Source organism: Lactuca virosa, chromosome 3, assembly GCF_052849685.1.
Source record: "Lactuca virosa cultivar CGN04683 chromosome 3, Lactuca_virosa_CGN04683_v6, whole genome shotgun sequence".
NCBI lineage: Eukaryota > Viridiplantae > Streptophyta > Magnoliopsida > Asterales > Asteraceae > Lactuca > Lactuca virosa.
In genome coordinates this window covers 130,751,573-130,768,212 of record NC_136428.1, presented here as the reverse complement: position 1 = coordinate 130,768,212, position 16,640 = coordinate 130,751,573, and the positions used below count along the sequence as shown (strand labels likewise).

Genomic DNA, 16,640 nt, shown 5'->3' with positions numbered 1-16,640 from the left:
TTAATGTCATAACTAGATATTGTTACATCCCGGTTTCATAAAATATGTAGGTCAGTAGTCTATTTATGTTCAATTTGCGAGAGGCGTAAGCTATAAATTTTTTATTAGGCAGGGACCACACCTACCTACATACGAAAGTATTATGTCAAATTCTAAAACCGAAAGGTTAAAAAAAAACAATGACATTTTGTGTAAATTGTAGGGACAACTTTTTCTATATAGAGATCATACCTATCAACATTGAAAACTACGGTGGCAAAAGTTTAAAATCCAAAACTACTAGGACAAAAATAGAAAAAGCAAAGATAAACTATTCATAACTATTGTGTCAATAGTCTAAAAGCCAAAACAACTAAAACAAAAATTTACTATTCATACATTCGTTGTTTTATTATATATAATAATTATTATCAATTTAAAATTTAAAACCCTTATTTAAATATTAATGTTAAGATATTATTTAGTTAATTAATTAATAATATAATTAATTTTAATAAACTTTCATGAAGGGTTAAGGTGAAATGAAATTTGTCAAAGAATTAGAATATGATGAAATTGGAATCTATTATCTTTATGTGTTTGGTTGGTATGGAATATGATGGAATTGGAATCTATTATCTTTATGTGTTTGGTTGATATGAAATGAATTTTTTTTTGTTTCTTTTGAAAATTTGCCAAATAAATTGATTTTTGTAACTTAATATTATTTGTAAAATGATAAAAAAAAATCACTTATTTAACTTTTACCCACACAATCTTGTGTTGGCTTTGTTGGTGTGGCCATGGACGAGTGAGTGTGAGTATGGGTGAAGGGGTGGGCATCGACATTGTTGGTATAGGCACGTGCGTATGTTTATAGATATGGGTGTGGTGGAGTGGGGTAAAGCAAGGTTGTGTGGGGGTGTTGGTGGGTGGGTGTAAGGTGGGTAGGTGTAGGTGTGGGGCGGGGTGGTGTGGGCACGATGCCAGTGTAGGTTTGGTGGGATAAGCATGGGCATGAAAGTTGTGTGTGAATTTAGGTTTAGGGTGGACTTAGGTGGATGAGTGTTTGGGTGTCGTGTTGGGTGGGTCTATGTGTATGAATCGACAAGTGGGTAGATGTGCGGATGGATGGGGTGGAAGATGATAATAATATATTTTGATTTGATAAATCATGGTTAAAACAAAGATGATGATATTTTGTATTTATAATAAAACATAATGAATTGAATCTAAACTCCATTGTCTTTAAACAAGAAATAATTAATTATTTTGGACACCAAATTTAATGAAATTTAAAGAATTCAAATTACTTTGATTTTGTCAACCATACCGAATTTTTACTTGAGTTTTCTCTAAATTAGTTCAAAAATCGCAAACCAAACATGCACTTAACTATTAATATAGTAAAAGTTAATATTCCTAAATCGAAGGCATTTGAAAAATTATCATCCAAATTAAGATTATCAACATTTTAATGTATTCGTCAATAAACAAAGTTTTTAACCTTTTATGAGTAAAAGCATCTTCAATAGTAGTTTATTGTAAACTTTTTATATTTTTGAATAATGTTTTATTTTGCTTTTTACCATTAGAATATTGGGATAATCCATAAGTTTCAAACCACTTTGAATTACCTTTTTTTGAATTTTAGTCATTAACTTTTTCCTTGGTTTTATTAGAGATAAACACTCAATTAGTTGTTCCATTCCTGTTTTTCTTTTAGTATAGGTAGGGATAATTTCTTGATGTTCAAGCAGAGAGTTTTGCTTTGAAGATGAATAAACACATTAGCAGTTTTGTTCTTTGCGTTTAATTTGTGATTCATTCCCATGTTCATGTTTTCTTGTGCTTATAGCAAGAAGCAAAGTGGTTGCGTCTTACACTTGGTATCATAACCAGGTTTGTATACCAAAAATACAACCACAACGAGCATCCATGGAGGCGACAAGAAATAACAAAGATGTTATGTTTTTGTTGCATTACCCAATGCTACCTAGAAACAACTATGTCATTTGGGTTATTAGACCGGAGGGTATGTAGCAAGAAGAGTTGTGTGGGGCTTGAAACTGCAGCCAGAACACAACAACGGGGTGCAGTTTAGAGCATGCAGTTTCAGAGGGAGGGGAGCCTACTATTAACGATAAGCCTACCATCTCAAAACCAAGATTATCAAGTCCTAATTGATAGGCTATTTGTTGTATTTGAATTATGTTATCTTGTATTTTGTATTCCATATATATATAGTGGAATATACGATACTCCAGATCATTGGAGATTCATATATCATTGTTTATATGGTATCAGCCTAAAAATCCCGATCCCTTCTTCTTCTCTCATCAGCCGACCCTAGTCTTCTCATCTTTCATCATCATGGTAACTGGTTCTTCGTCTACTGATGGAGCTCTCACCCTCAACACCATTCTCCATATGTTCGACAATTAAATTGTCATCCATAAACTACTTACTCTGGAAAAATCAGATTGCTCCCCTCCTTTGCCATCAACATCTACTTGATCATGTTAACGGTACAACCGTTGCTCCTGTTCCAGAAGTCATGCTCGAAGGCAAATCATCCCCTAATCCTCTCTACTCTGTTTGGTTGGAGGCCGATCAACGAGCACTGTTGATTGTTTAAGCCTCCCTTACTGAAGAATCCATGGCAGAAATCCTGGGGCTCACTACTGTACGTGATGTCTGGACCACACTTGAGTCTGCCTACAGTCACGATTCAATAGAAAGGATGCAGAATTTACGAGATGCATTGCGTCAACTTCAGAAAGGTACTCTATCAGTCTTGAATTATGGGCGTAAGTATAAATCCATTGTAACCAGCTAGCCGTCATTGGTCACCCGGTGGATGAAGCAGACAAAAATCATTGGTTTCTATGCGGTCTTGGGTCCTCTTTCGAAACCTTCTCCACAGCTCATCGGGCTGTCAAACCAAGACCTTCCTTTCGAGATCTTCTTGCTTCTGCTGACGGATATGAGCTTTTTCTACGTTCAATGCACGGATCTGGTACTCCACCGGTTGCATTTAATGCACAATCTTCTCGCTCCTCCGCCTCTTCAAATCGTGGTTCATACTCATGAGGCTCTCGTTGTGGCCGCACATATGGCAGGGGCATGGTAGGAGATCACCCCATTGCCAGTTATGCCGCAAGGATGGACACTATGCTTCGCAATATCCGAATCTTTCAACTTTTGCTCAACGTGGACCATCCATTGATGCAAATTTAGCTCATGCCTTTGCTGCCAAATATGATACCACTGATGCCTCCTCTGATTGGTATGTCGATTCGGGTACAGCTACACACATGACACCAAATGCTAATAATCTCACTACCCCCAATTCCTACACAGGAAACGAGCATGTAGCCTTTGGAAACGATAATATTCTCCACATCTCACGAATTGGAAATGCATCCATTACTAAAGATATTAACCTTGCAGATGTCCTTGTGGTCCCAAAATTAACAAAAAATCTTCTTTCTATAAGTAAGTTAACAGCTGATTCTACTATTGATGTTTTGTTCTCTAATGACAAATTTACAATCCAGAAAAGACACACCCAGGAGGTTCTAGCAAAGGGCATAGTTGATAATGGTCTCTATGTGCTTGAGTGTGGACATCAAGCTTTGGTTTCTCAGTTAAATTCGAACCAGCTACGGGCGTATTATGAGCTTTAGCATAGTAGATTAGGGTATGTCTCTTTTTCTGTTATTTCATTATTACATAAACATGGTCATTTGTTTCTTACTTCTCTTTTACCCAAACCTGCCATTTGCTCATCTTGTGAAATTTACAAAAGCCACAAGCTTCCATTTTATATTAATGAAAAATGTTCACTACATATGTTAGATATGATTCATTGTGATTTATGGGGACCTACACCCATCCCATCTACTGATGGCTATATGTATTATGCTATCTTTGTGGACGATTTTTCCAGGTTTACTTGGTTCTACCTGTTAAAGCACAAATCAGACCTCAAAATTATACTAAAAAGTTTTTTGACCTTTGTTCAAACCCAATTCTCTAGCAAGGTCAAGGTTTTCCAAAGTGATGGTGGCACCGAATTCATCAACAATCAAGTTAAAGCAATGTTTTCTGACAATGGTACTCATCATAGAATCTCTTGTTCATATACACCTGAACAAAATGGTCGCGTTGAACGCAAACACCTCCACATCACTAAAACTGGTCTTGCCATGTTATTTAATGCTAGTGCTCCTGCATCTTTATGGGTCGATGCCTTCACTTCAGCAGTCTATATCATTAATAGACTACCATCCCAGGTGTTAAATAACAACTCACCATTTGAGCTTCTTTTTAACACTCAACCAAATTTCCATGTCTTTCGCGTCTTTGGGTGTCGGGTATTCCCATATCTTCGCAACTACTGCGACCACAAACTTGCTCCTAGAAGTATTCCATGTGTCTTCATCGGATATAGTACACAATACAAAGGTTACTGGTGTCTTGACATGTCCACCTCCAAAATTTACACAACCCGCCACGCAAAATTTGATGAAACAAATTTTCCATTCACTGGCAATACTTCTGTAAATGCAGATGCTAATTTACTGCTTGCAACTTTTGAAGAAGCTTGTGAGATACCTGCGATTTTCTCACAGCCTCCTGATGATCCGATTCCTCAGCCTGCTGTCGCAACAAACACTGGTCCAAGTCCATGTCGCTTATGTACGGACCTGGCCCAACCCATTTCTCATCAACCGATACTTCAATTGGATTCAACTGGAACCGGCCCAGCCCATTTTTTCGGCTTCGCCTCAGCGCCCAGATCCGCTCACTCCAGCCGTTGTTCCTCAATCAGCTCATCCGATGCTCACTCGAGACAAGACTGGGATTTCAAAGTCTCGTACATTTCCATGTTTTACAACCCTTTTATCCACAAACTTGCATACAACTCTTTTTTCTCAAAAAGATCCAAAAGGTTTCAAATCTGCTGCCAAACACTCTAAGTGGCTCTAAGCTATGCATGATGAAATACGGGCCCTAAAAAAATGATACTTGGGATCTCGTTCCACGATCTAATGCTTTCAACATTGTTGGCTCCAAGTGGATCTTCCGCACCAAATATAGATCAGATGGTTCTATTGATCGTTACAAAGCTCGCTTAGTTGCTCAAGGTTTCAATCAAATTCCAGGTCTCGACTTCTCTCACACCTTTAGCCCTGTTGTTAAAGCTTCAACGGTGTGTATTATTCTATCACTTGATGTTCATCAAAACTGGCCCTTACATCAACTTGATGTTAATAACACGTTTCTCAATGGACATCTAAGTGAAACTGTTTTCATGAAGCAACCACCGGGGTTCATTGATTCCCAGTTCCCGGATGATGTATGTCGTCTTAAGAAGGCTCTTTATGGCTTAAAACAAGCCCCACGCGTCTGGTTTCAACGATTGAGCTCATTTCTCACTCAAGTGGGTTTTACGTGTAGCCGTGCTAATCCTTCGTTATTCATGTTTAAACACGGTTCCTCTATTCTTTTTCTCCTTGTTTATGTTGATGAAATAATTCTCACTGGGAATAACCAACACTCAATAGCAACCTTCATCCAACGCCTCCATCAGGAGTTTGCTATTAAAGACTTGGGTAATCTGAGTTATTTCTTGGGTCTTGAGGTTCTGTACACTCCAGATGGCTTGTTTCTCACTCAGACTAAATATGCTTTGGATATTCTATCAAGAGCTGGTTTATTGGACGGCAAACCAGTACATACTCCACTTGCTACTTCTGAACCGCTTACTACTTTCGGCGAACCATTTTATGATCAAACTCTCTATCAGTCATTGGTTGGTGCCTTACAATATCTTACAATCACTAGACCTGATCTCTCTTATGTTGTAAATCAGGTTAGCCAATTTCGTCATGCACCCACTATTGCTCACTTTCAAGCAGTCAAGCGAATTCGTCGCTATGTCAAGGGAACTGTTTCCTTTAGTCTAACTTACACACGGTCTCCTAATATTCCTCTTGTTGCCTACTACGATGCCGATTGGGCACGTTGCGTTGAGACATGTCGCTCCACGTATGGATACTCCATCTCTCTTGGTGGTAACATTGTCTCTTGGAGTGCCAAAAAGCAACCTATCGTGTCACGTTCTAGCTGTGAATCCGAGTATAGGGCAATGGCTAATACGACGTCTGAAATGATTTGGATCACTCATCTCCTACGTGAGCTTCATATTCCCATCTCTCCAACGCCTTTTTTATACTCCGATAACAGAAGTGCTATATTTCTAAGTCAGAATCTGGTTGCTCATAAACGTGCCAAACATATCGACATCGATTATCATTTTGTTAGAGAGTTGGTTACTTCTGGTAAGTTGCTCACACGGTTCATTCCTACCACTCAAATGATGGCCGATCTGTTTACTAAGAGTCTTCCTCGACCGTTGTTTGAACGATTTCGATCCAAGCTGTGTGTTGGACCTCCACCTTCCAGCTTGACGGGGGGTATTAACGATAAGCCTACCATCTCAAAACCAATATTATCAAGTCCTACTTGATAGGCTATTTGTTGTATTTGAATTATGTTATCTTGTATTTTGTATTCCATATATATAGTGAAATATACGATACTCCAGATCATTGGAGATTCAAATATCATTGTTTATACCTACCCTGCACCCTCTCTTTTCATTTTATTGGCCGTTTTTTTCCAACGGTTATTTAAAAAAACTATTTTTTATACCTCAACGACCGTAAACAAGAAATTTTCAATTTTTTTTGACAAAATTACAAAAATAGACCACATGGTTGCCAAAATTATGTGATTTTGGTCTAAAAATGTTTGATGGTGCATCGGTGTCCAATTTTGGATATCTTATGCGTTTTTTGTCCAAAAATGTTAACTTTAACAAGATGATTATTAACTTTTTTTAAAATGATAATTTTACCTTCAATGATCATTTCTGCAACCAAACTACAAGAACCATTTATGCATCTCCTATTTTTTATTTTATTCAATTGTTATACATTAATTTTTAAATTTTTTTACTAGATTAATTTTTTTTATTGTATTATTATATATTAATAATTATATTTTTTGATGTATAATATTTATATAATAATAAATATTATTTTTATTAATTTCTTTTAAATAATTCTTTTTTGATTTCTGTTTTACTGGATTAATTCTTTTATTAGATTATTATATATTAATAAATATTATTTTTAATATATAATATTTATATATTAAAAAATAGTACTTTATTGAGTAATTAATTTTTTTAATTTCATTTTTATACTACCACCACTATCCTAATTTAGTTTAATAAATCTCACATGTCCTACCACTGTCGGACTGGGTGGTGGTGGTGGTGTTTGATGGGTGTCGAATCCATCAAACAATAAATCCTATCTGAACATATGATTTAAAAATAATAGTAACAGTGAAAAACATGATCGGTCACCATGTACCCGGTTTTAATCTACTAATACACCAAAACAATCTTGTTTTATTCCAGGTTGTAAAAAGTAAATATGAGAAATTTTAAAACAAATAAACTAAACTAATATATGGTAAAATAAATACTAGAAATAAGAGAAACAATATGGTTCTAGGTTCCACTCACAAGCTTGGAAGCATAAAAACGTGCAATTTTAGTTTATACCGAAGTTAATCTCATCACAAAACCAATTTGATGTGTGTCAAGCATCAATTAATAAAATAATTACGGATTTTACAAGTCGATTAACGAGAATGAACTAACTCCAATTCAAACGGCCAACATGAATTGGGTCAAGAATCAAACGTGGGGTTATAACAAAACTAAAATGGCTAAGAAAGAATAACAACGTAACATCAAATCATTTAATTATATATATATATATATATATATATATATATATATATATATATATATATATATATATATATATATATATATATATTACTATATTATTATACAAACCTTACTATTTCTAAATATACATTTAAGACGTACAAAATATTAAATACAATGTACAATATCTAATGCATTAAATTTCTTATCCGTATAAGACCCCCTTAATTCTCGCATATTATTTCCCCATCTGTTCTTATTTGACTTGGACTTTATTTTTCATTTGAATTCCCTTAAAACTCGGTCAAAGACGTTTGGATTCGGTAGACGAGTTTCTTTAATTCCGCCCGCTAATAACCTAAAAATACATGTTTGAAGAGTTCATTGAGATTCCTTTTCGATTGACTTTCTCTCACTCAATGCGAACCCTAGCGTGGATGATGGAGAAGAACTTTCTCGTATGGCCACTATTCACAAGGTGAGAACGCCTCTAATGGATATATCATAAAGCTTAGGAACGATGGTTTTATTTTATAGGGTTTCTAATCTTTGCTTTTTCATTGTTCATACCTTCACCTTCGTGTGGCATCGCCCGGATGTCATCTCATGTGCGTACATTGCAGGTAATCGTCTAATTCCCCTTGTCAGCTTCTCATATGCCTAATTCCCCCTGTCAGCTTCTCATATGCCTCTGTATCTGAATCCTCACATATGTTAATCTTGATATTTTTTTGATTACAGGTGCTTCGAATGTTTTATTTCATTGCACATGTAGTTCTGCAAATGAGGGTTTTTTTGTTGGTAGAAAAAAGGTTTAAACTAGATCCGAAAGCTCTTCAGGTATAACATTTTGGGTTATACAAATCAGTCGAGGCTTTAAGGTTAGGGTGCTTGATAGATTTTGTTTTGTTTAAGTTTTTTCTCAAAGTTTTGTTCTTTCGATTTTACAAGAAATGGTGACGGTCTGAAGCCCTTCAACACCGATTATATGAATGGGTTTCAAATTCCCTCCAAAAGGAACCCTAATCTTTCACACACACACACACACACACACACTAAATCGACATTGCTAGAAGATGTTTGACGTGTGCTTCTTCAATTTCATCGTGAACGCGAAAGGTAAGTCTGAATTTTTCCTATATTTTTCTCTGTATCGAACGATGTCACATGGTTTTAATATAAAGTCTATTTCATATTTCTGGAGATGGTGAGCGGATTTGATCAATTGATATTAGTTTCCTCAATCTTCTGTCAACTACGCCTATGCAGCGACCAAATTCGCAACATGTGTCTCTTCTCAGCCTCTTGCTTTCCGATCTACCACCATCAATACCACTCACAGCCACCGTATCATCGTCTGCTGGTATCACCACTAACCATCACAACTCCATCACACCTCTAAATTCTTTCCTTTTTTTCTGAATGTGTATCTTAATTCTTAAAGGTTCATACTTGCTAAATGTTGGTTATACAAAAGTTCATTAATTTTGTGTAGAAATTAGATGGTCAGCTTTGGCAACTCCTATATAACAAGTAAAGTAGCCCCTGAGGTAAGGCTGGGTCAATTCCATATTCAATGATAGTTTATTAATTTTCCCTAATTTCCTGGTTGTTGATCTGCTTTAATATTATCTAGAATGTACAGGTTTTAACTAGATCAAATAGGGCAACCAAAGACGTATATGGGTTCACTTCATTTGGTATGTGTTTAGAAATCAAATTCGAATTTGGTTGTTGTTTACTTATGTAGACCACAAGTTAGTCAGTCTAATTCTATTTTTTTTAATATTTAGGTATATTAATTTTGGTAGGGAATTATATTAATGGTGCATATATTTCTTCATCAAATTAATTGTCCTTGTTCAATTATATTTGATTCATTGTACCACTCATGATAGCATGCCTTTCCATATGCAGCTTTAGTTTGTCTTGGGGTGTGTCGTGGCTGTTATAATTGTTTTGATTGCTACAACTACACTCAGGGAGAATGGTACCACCTGCTCAAATGTGCCCCGGTACCGAACTTCTGCAGGTACTACAAGCCAAGCTTCCTTCGGTCTTCTCTGTATTGATCGTTGGCAAAATGGATGCAACCCTTGACTGTTGGACACATCTATATTTGCGCTTATCTTGAAAACTAATTCTTATGTTTATTTAATGTTCACAGGTAATTATAGCCTGCATTTTTTTTGAAGTGTATTGATGCTTGGAACTCATGCTCAGGGTCATGCCTAATTGAAAGGCCTCCAGGTTAGTTATCTTTAGTATCTAATATGATTTTTAAATTCTCATTTTAGTCATTTGATCAGGTTATGATTTTGGTTGTTAATTGTTTAATCAGATTCTTTTTTTCATTATATGGAAAAGAAAGGAGTGTGGGATAGATATGGTTGGTGGTGATAATGTGAAGTATTCCAACTATGTGTTAGTTGGACTGGAATATTTTAAAGGATTACAACGACTCATATTCAATCAAGTTATGATTTAGATTTTTATTTACTCACAAACGATGATTAAACAACTGGTAAAACAATATACTATGACTTCTTTAGTTTTGACTTTTTTTTTCATAATGTTACTAATCTTACTTTCAAGTTGTAGCACTCCTTTTTTCTTTTATGAATTACCAACCGATGAAGTAAACGTTTCCAGTTTTACATATTTTTCCCAAACCATTTTGGAGAACCATCGGCGAGAAACTATTGATGATTATGAAAATTGTTTTTTTTGGTTTTGCTTGAGTTTTCCACCAAATTTTCTTTTTTTCATTTCTTCCAAAACATGTATGACGATGCATTGAATTGTTAATTTCCACAGGTTTTTGCAAAATTGATAGCAGTATGTAGATTTATGTTGGTGCTGATGTCCTTGATGGAGGCTACTGTACCCTGTTCAAATACAGATAATCAATCCGATGATGTTGCTTCTGGATAGTTGTTGTTGTAGTAAACTGAATATGAATAATAATGTTGATTTGTGTCTAATTGCTTTTTGTACCGATGGGTTTAGGCTTGGAGGGCTTTTGGAAGTGGTTGGATCAGTAAAAGTTCATTGCTATAAATGGTGAGACCCCCAAAGTAGGACATTATGCTTTTGTCTTTAATTGGGTAAGGTATAAAAGTACAATGTCCTATTAAGAAAATAGTTGAAAGTAGAATGTTGTAATTGGTATTTAGTTTTTCAAAACTAATTTAAAAAAAAAATATTTCTTTTAAACCATTGCAGTTATCTTTTCTTTGTGTGTCGTTGTGGATGTCTGCTTTAGTGTGCATGTGTATGTGACTAAGTCGACTGGGTGTGTGAATGGTTGTGAGTATGTCTAATTCAAATTTTAGTTTTGTTTTTCTATACTATCTTCTCAAAGTAGATACATAGCATTGAAGTGTTTTTTGGAAAGACACTCAAAGAAGTAAATTTATATAGTACTTGTCGCATGGTGTTGTGGTGTAATAAAAAAACAAAATTGTAATAGGCGATAGCTTAAATTAAAGTTGTTTATAAAGTTATATTCTCGGTTGCTTTAGGAGAACCATTTGGATCAATTCTTTTTTGTTTGAGATTTAGAATAAAATTCTGGCTTCTGATCAATTTTGGCTGGAATTAGTATTCAAACGAGTTTAATCATATAACTGTTACCAATTTTATTAAACATTTATATCAAATTTATTGCAATTAGTTGCTTTTGTTTGTACACGAAAATTTCAAATCGTATACGACATTGTAACATAAAATAAGTCAAGCCAATTAACATAAAATAAGTCATTTGACCATTTGTCCAAATAACCGAATATTAGAATTTTGGATATCCGATGTTTCAAATAATTTCAGATAATTTTGGCTTTGTTAATTTCTATATTATAACCACACGTTAATAATAATTTTTTTTGAAACAATTATGCATGAAGGTAGGTGTACGGTTTAATTTTGTTTTTTCGCATGTTTTTTTGACAGAATTGCAAATTTAGTCTCTGTGGTATGTCAAAAATTGGGACTTTGTTCCAAAATATTTTAGAGTTGCATCACTGGTCCAAAAGGTTTCATTTGTTGTGTCTTTGGTCCAATTTGTTTTAAACATTTTTAAAATAACAATTATGCACTTACCTTTTTCTTTTTCAATTCTATATTTATAAGAAAATAAAAAATGAAAAACTCACATTCCCTTACCATGCTATCACACCCACCACCTCCTTAACACATTTTGTTTCTCTATCTTACTATCTTCTCTCAACACCACCACAACAACAGACCGAAAAAAACCTGAAAGCAACCACCCCCACCACCTGCCGGAAAATTATAACGCCACCCTCACCACAACAGACCGAAAAAAACCTGAAAGCAACCACCCCCACCACCTGCCGGAAAATTATAACGCCACCCTCACCACCTGTCGGAAAATCAGAACTCGGCCATGAACACCATCTTAACGTCACCTTCTCCAGAGCTCCGTCTCCCCACGAACACTATCCAACGCCGCCACGAACCGATATGTCCGACAATGAACAAATAGCTCCGACGAAAAACTATTTTATACTTAGAAGGGCAGCTAACGGATCTGAATCACCACCGCCGCCAACGCGACCACCACCACCACCCTTACCCTATCCCCCATCCACCACACCATGCCACCACCACCGCCACCTCTACTGCCGCTGCCATCCCTACCCACCACTGCCAACACTACCGCTGCTAACACCACTACCCTACCCCCACTCATCCACACCTTACTACCACCATTTATTCTAAAAATGCAAAATGATAGAAAAATACACATATAAACATGTTTTCTAATTTTCTATAATAGAAAATGAAAAATAAACAAGTTTTAACTAAACGCGTTTTCCAAATTCTTTACTAAAAAAGGAAAAAATAATGACGCAAGAGAACCATTTAAAAAAAAAGAACTAGAACTAAAACTTTCATTTGTATTAGTTAACCTCATTACCTTCTAGATACCACAAATAGAACTAGAATTGATAACGGATCAACAAAAACAACTAACCTGCTATATACCGTAAATATGACGACTTCACAAACCTAAGGAAGAACTATTGCTCCTAAAGGAAATTGTTTGAAATTTCAATACAAAATGTCTTAGGAAAACAATCTCTGATAGACAAGCTATTCGTTATCCTCGAAAAAATAATTGCATACACGAAACTATTCACGGAAATGAAACTAATATTGATAAAAAATTGTGTTAAGATTATACAAGACCGTAAAAGCAACTCAATATAGACCGGAAATAAAAAAAAACGGGTTGAATATTACAAACCCACAATCCATCAATCCAGTCAAAGTTCTGAAACAAGTTAAGAGGTTACAGTTATTTAAAGTTAACATCCTGATTGCTTAATTGCAATTTGCAAGGAAGTGATTATGAAATGAATTTACCAGCTTTTGAGATAGTAAGAACTAAAGAATTATCAATATCTTGTAACTAGGTTGATACGTAATGGTTTTTATGTTTTAATCTGATAGCAACAAAAAAACTCTTCACCGAAATGAATTAATCACTGCTCGAAATAACTTTTCCCCGCCGCTTTGCGCGGGTACACAACTAGTATATATATATATATATATATATATATATATATATATATATATATATATATATATATATAGGGTTAGGTTATTTTGTTTCTAATAACTATTGTGTGCCAGAATGCACAAATCTGGACCATCGGATGGAATATAATCAAAGGTCATGATCTGAGGGTCTATGATAATAGAGTAGGATAATATGTACCATATTATCATACAAATTTCAGCATAAGGGCATTTTAGTCAATTAACTTAAATTAAAAAAGGAAATTTTCGGATTTTTAGGGATAATTAATTCCTTTATTTTTAAAAACTGAATATTTTAAATTAATTCAAAATTAAAAATCCGATTTTATTCTGTCAGAATGATAGAATGTTAACCATAAACTAGTAAGTATATTTTTCGATTTTATTCTGTCAGAATGACAGAATGCCAACCATAAACTAGTAAATACATTCTGAAAAGAATACACAAAATCAATTCTTGAACTAATAATATATCAAATAATTACATTGTATGATTGTGATTTATTGAATAATAACAACATTCTGAAAGAAAAAAGAAAAAAACATCAAAATCTAACAAAAACACTAATCTATTCTGAGAGAATATTATTTTTAAGCAACACTTTATACATTGTAGCATAACACATTCTGTTATAATACACTCTCATTCTCTATGTTTTCTTCTTTCTCCACATCAATGTTAGCCTCTTCAAAACCTAAATCCACAAAGAAAACATAATCAAGTTTCAAAAATTAAAAAATTCAATGCATTCTAAGAGAATAAAAACTATAAGTTCTGACAGAATGTATTAAAGACTATAAAGTTTGACAGAATATAGTAGAAAATAAAAACTATAAATTCTGACATAATGTAGTAGAGACTGTAAAGTCAACCAAAAAGTATCACAAATTCATTACCAGTTACACAAATATACTTGTTGTTGACAATTATTCTCAAACATTCTAACAGAATACATTTGTATAAATAAATTCTAATAGAATACATTACATAATTCAAGAGCTGTGATTAAATACAGAATTCAAGAATTGTGATTGAATACATAATTCAAGAGCTGTGATTGAATCATCAACACACATCTGCTTTCATTCCCAGTTATGAATTCAAGAAACAAACACACATTTGCAATATCGATTTAGAAATATGAACACCAATTTTGACTTTTTCGAAACAAACTCCAACTTATGACTGTGAAGTGCAAGTTGTATCAGAATATTTCTTCAATCGAACAGGAATAAAACATTGAAGAAATTGAATTTAATAAGATGATGAACACAATCTCGATCTTGAATCAAAATCAAGATAAAGTCAATCTCGATCGAGGTAAATAATTTCCAGTTATATCCCATCCATTATCATAATTTTTTTCAGGAAAACCCAAACATCCAAATTTACATGGATTCAAATCAAAATAAGACGAAGAAGAAGATCACCTGTTGGCCATGGATGCTTCAGTTAACTTCCTCTTCCTTCGATCACTCAAGAATCGAGACCCTTGTCCCCCTCAAACTTGTTGTTTTGCTGCTTCCTTTCTGCCTTCTGTGTCAATGGCCAACAACCCCATTTTCGTGTTATTTCCTTTCCTGACAAACAAAGAAAAACAAACACTTCCCAATTTTAGTCTTTTGTTGCCATTCTCTCCCCCTAGTTGTTGGATTACTGGACCAGAGAAAGAAGAACAAGAGGCTGTCGGAGCATACCTCCGTCCACGTACCTACAATCGTCGGGATTTCCTCACCGTTCGCTCCTCGCTTCTCACTCGCGTTCACGAACCCCACAGCAGCGCCACTGCTCCTCCGCATCCCCTTCTTCAGCCTCATCAACCCCAGAGTCCATCATCAATTGCGAGACGAGAGTATGTGCTCCCTTTTGGATCCGTCGATTGTAGAAGAAGAAGCAGAATCGGTGATGGTGATGGTGTTGATGCCGATGATGAACGTGTTCGGCCACAGACATAACTAGGTCAAATATATTTACTTTATTTTCTTAATTGAATGATTTCAATTAAATTATTTCCTTAATTAAAAGTATAAAAGGTCTGAAATACCCTTTCATGATTTATTTAATTATTTATTATTTCTTGAATTCCCATTGGTGCATTTAGGCACACAATAGTTGCTAGAAACATTTGAACCTAGCTCTCTCTCTCTCTCTCTCTCTCTCTATATATATATATATATATATATATATACATATATATATATATATATATATATATATATATATATATATATATATATATATATATATATATATATATATAAGGAGTTATAACTATAAAACCGAATGTGTTAATTCAACTTGAAAATAAATAAACTAAAAATAACATAATCAGCGTTCGTATTATAATCGTGTAATTGTTGGAAAAATGATGTGCAATTTATACACCACCTAGTTTTAATATTATAATCCTAACCTACTTAACTAACTAATTGTACTTAGGCACTGTACCTAGCCAAATTTATAGAATAGTTTAGGTAAGTTGGGTATCGAACACATGAAAAGGATTTAGCTAATAGTATAATTATTAAAAATGAATCTAAAAACAATAATTAAAGAGGGGGGGGGGGGTTCTGATTTCGCAAGTTCATACTAACTTAAAACTAAGCACACACTCAACTAAAAACGATTGTAAATAAGATTTAGAATACACGTCCGTTTAGCTTCGAATCCCCCTTTTTCCTATGTGTAGTTTCTAAGTATGGATTTATTCGGTTGGTTACCAATTAAAATATAATTAGCAGTCTTGATCCGATCTCCTAATATTTTCACCAATTCATGAACTATTATGTAATGATCATAGACAAGCAAACACATAATTGATTATTAATGATAATTGGGATATGTAAGATATATCTAAATTATTATCTATGATCAAGACCAATAATCAAACACAATCATGATCAAATTATGTTCTCCAACATAGCTAAAGTTGTTACCTTTATCACTTAATCTAAGATGTGACTAATCCTAGCTCTAGCAATTTAATGATCATAAACTACTAGGTAAACAAGTTCATGCAATTCAAATGGTCATTAAACTACACTTAACTTGAATAAAAAAACAAAGATTGAAACTATAATAAGCTAGGTAATGATAATCAAACACATGCATTAACTAACTTCATAAAATCCAAATATAAGCAAGAAACTAACTCATAGTATTAGCGTTCATCTACACTAAACGAAAGTCTAATGATTAGCTACTCATGAAAAAAAATAAGCAAACAATCACATAAGATTTAGACATGATTAAGTTAATGCAAATCGGATGTAATGT

At 34.2% G+C, this 16,640-nt stretch overlaps 1 long non-coding RNA gene across 2 annotated transcripts; it reads left to right on the top strand.

The window, feature by feature from the left end:
* The first annotated feature begins 8,179 nt into the window (after positions 1-8,179).
* Positions 8,180-10,046, top strand: LOC145162620 (uncharacterized). Of its 2 annotated transcripts, none has more exons than XR_013739210.1 (5): positions 8,180-8,273; positions 8,537-8,914; positions 9,000-9,495; positions 9,713-9,827; positions 9,963-10,046. It is a non-coding gene; the product is annotated as an uncharacterized LOC145162620 (long non-coding RNA). The 2 variants fall into 2 exon arrangements; XR_013739209.1 differs by lacking the exon at positions 8,180-8,273 and adding an exon at positions 8,340-8,418.
* The last annotated feature ends 6,594 nt before the right edge of the window (positions 10,047-16,640 follow it).